The sequence below is a fragment of the Telopea speciosissima genome, chromosome 2 (genome assembly GCF_018873765.1).
Source record: "Telopea speciosissima isolate NSW1024214 ecotype Mountain lineage chromosome 2, Tspe_v1, whole genome shotgun sequence".
Classification (NCBI taxonomy): Eukaryota; Viridiplantae; Streptophyta; class Magnoliopsida; order Proteales; family Proteaceae; genus Telopea; species Telopea speciosissima.
The window spans coordinates 36,041,550-36,044,933 of record NC_057917.1 but is presented as its reverse complement, the minus strand read 5'-3'; positions in this window follow the sequence as shown (position 1 = coordinate 36,044,933).

The window sequence follows — 3,384 nt, the reverse complement described above, 5'->3', positions numbered from 1 at the left end:
TGGACGAAATTTGGGTCTATTTTGGGTGATTTTTCGCAAGGAACACAATGGTGAGGCCTATATAAACACCCCATGCTCCACGTTTTCTGAAGGATAGAATGGGTATTTTATTTATTCTTGAAAGAATCCTAGTCATCACCCTTACTCTCTCTCTCCTCCAACTTCTCAAGGGCACTTCTGAAATTCTACTTGGGATAGATTTATTTTGAAAGATATTTTCTCACCTATGGAAAGTTGAAAAGTCAAAGCATCTTTGATTTTATTGCTTGGAGGAGATATCTACAAAGAAAAGGAAGCACTTGTTATAATTGGAAGTTTACTTTTCTAGAAATAGAAGTTCTATGTAAACAATTTTCTCTTCTTCTTCTTTCTATTTTTTTCCTTTTTTCTTAGGATTCAAGGCTTTGTAAAAGAGGAAGGAGAAGAGAATATTCTCTTTTCTTAGGGAATATTTCTCCTACACTTCCCTCTTCTCCTCTCTTCCCCTTATAAATACCCCTTGCCCTCTGGGTTGTAAGGGTTAGTTTTTTTTAGTTCAGTTTTTAGTTAGTTTTTAGTTCAATTTTAATTCAGTTTTTTAGTGTAATTTCTATTTCATTCACTTAGTGAAATTTTCTCTTCTTTTCCTATTTTTGGCTTAAGTTCTTAGTTTTGATTTCAAGTTCTTAGTTTTGATTTCATAAGTCTAGTTTAATGGTTGTAATAGTTTTAGTTTAAAGCTTCCTAGTCTAAGTTCCTATGTTGATGACAAGACATGGAGATTTAGAAGAGGAAGCCATGGTGAGTTTATTCAAGTATTCAAGCACATCAAGGTATCTCATTCTCTAAACCCTTAATATCAGTCTCCCTTTCCTCTATCTCTCTCTATCTTCTTCTTCTTCTCCCTCTATTTCTTTTATTTTTTTATATGGTTGTGGTATGTGGATGCACTTTTATTCCCTTATTTCTTTTTATGTGATTATGAAGTGTGGCTGCGTTTTTGTTATTCCTTTCAATTCACTTTAGTTTGATAGGTTAGATGCTCATGTGTTAGGACGCCAATTTAGTCCCTTAATTTTGTTAGATGCTTATGAGTTAGGATGCATTAATTTTCATTAGTTTAATTAGTTTAATTTAACACTTTAATTTGGTTCACTTTGCATTACTTTTAAGTTAATTAAATAGAGTGGCGTATATCTCCTCGTGTTCGACCTGTAGCTACGATTGACCCGTACGCTTGCGGTATTATTTTAACTCAAACAATTCTAATTCGGTTTCATGTGGATTATATACCCTCACCTCAGCTGGACATCCCTAAACACGCAAGTGTTGTAAACTAGGTTTCCTTCCTGTCTAAAGCTCGTAAGGAGTCTTTGGTACAGCCTTTGAAGGAACTCTATTCAAAATGTGTATAACTATTTTCAGGGCTTCACTTCACAATGATATAGGGAGATTAGAGTTGCTAATCATACTTCGAACCATTTTCATTAGCGTACGATTCCTTCTTTCATAAACACCATTTTGATCTGAAGATCCAGGCATGGTATACTGAGCTATAATCATAGAAGAAGAACTCAATCGAAACCTGTCAAAACCACCAAGTTAACTCGGTTTTGTAGGTTTTCGAGACGAGTTGAAGGGTGATTTTAAAAAATCCAAGGTTTCGACTGAAATTTAATGGTTTCAACTGGTTTCAATCAAGATGTTGGTAATTTTGCAAGTTTCGACACTTATGCCCATCGAAACTTGGGGAAACCTGGCTCGAAACCAATACAGATACTTAAGTATACCAGTAACCAAGCCAGAAACCAGGACAGACACTTATTTATGCTTAATATCATTTAAGTAAATGTCTTTGTATTTCATTTACTTAAGATATTATTCATAAATAAGCAAATACCCCCTATTTGAATCCAATAAAAATAGTTAAAAAATCAAATTCCAAAAGGAAAAAAGTCAACCCCCCAGTTCAAGAACATAAACTAGATTTTCGACAATAGGTATAATTTTTAACTCTCTAATGCTGGGGTTTTTCTCATATCTAAAAATTCCATAAATCATAATATGGTAAAACATTACTAAAAACCAAAGTGTGGTAAAATATTCATTTGTTTTGATGTCCAAAAAAATATTTTCATTCAGAGCGATTTTGACAGCATTTGCATACCAAATTAAGTTTGATCGATACATAACTCCTTCAATATAAATCAGATTTAAGCAATCTTGGACTTGTTGGAAAGCTATCAAAATAAATCTTTCTAACAAATCCAAAATTATTTAAACCTAATTTATATTGAAGGTGTTATGTTCCGGTCAAACCTTATTCGATACCATGTCCAAGAACAATATACAATATCAAACTTGGATCAAAACCACAAGTATTATTTTTAGTGTTCTCTATCTGAAACAAATGCACAGATCGGATATAAAATGTAAAAAATAGACAGTACGACAAGAATCAAGGCAAAAAAAGAACTTTTGGGCCTCAAAACCAAGGTTCGAGTTAGCCTGGAGAAAGTTCCGGGTTTCGACCGAGATATGGTCGAAATCAAGACGAACTCGGTTTCTAGCTCGTCGAAACCTAGTCGAAACCCGAGTTTTAGAACCTTGGTTATAATACCTTGTTTTTGAAGATAACGAGCAAATGGATCGGGTTTCTGTCTGGACTTTATGTGCTTACCATATTATTCACCACCTCTATCTGACCTAACAATCTTAATTGTTTGACCAGTTTGTTTCTTTACTTTCGCTTGAAAGATCTTGACGACATCTAAGGTCTCATCTTTATGATCTAGAAGATAAAGATACATGTACCTAGAATGACCATCTATAAAAGATATGAAATATCTTTGATCATTTAGGCATGGTGTAGTGAAAGGTCCACAGATATCTGTATGTATGATTTCAAGTATTTTTGTACTCCTTTTAGCATCTTTCTTGGACTTGTTAGTCTGTTTTCCTTTAATACAGTCTACACAAGTTCTAAAATCAGTAAAATCTAGAATATTAATTACTTCTTTTACCAATATTTTCATTCTCTCAATAGAGATGTGACCTAATCTTTGGTGCCACAGCATGGAGGATTTCTCATTAACAATAATTCTTTTAGTGCTTACATTATTGAATGTAGATAATAAACTATTTTCATAAGCAGAATCCAAATGCAACAAATATAAACCATCGATTAAGCTACTAGAACCAATTATCATATTATTTTTCAAAACTTTTAAAGTTGTACCAAATTGAAAAATAAGTCCTAATGGTGCCAAACGTGACACTGATATCAAGTTCTTTTTAAAAGATGGAATAAAAAAGTTCTATCCAAATCCATTACAAATCCTGAATGCAAAACTAATCTGAAAATTCCTACAGCTACGACTTCAGATTGCATTCAATTGTCTGAAT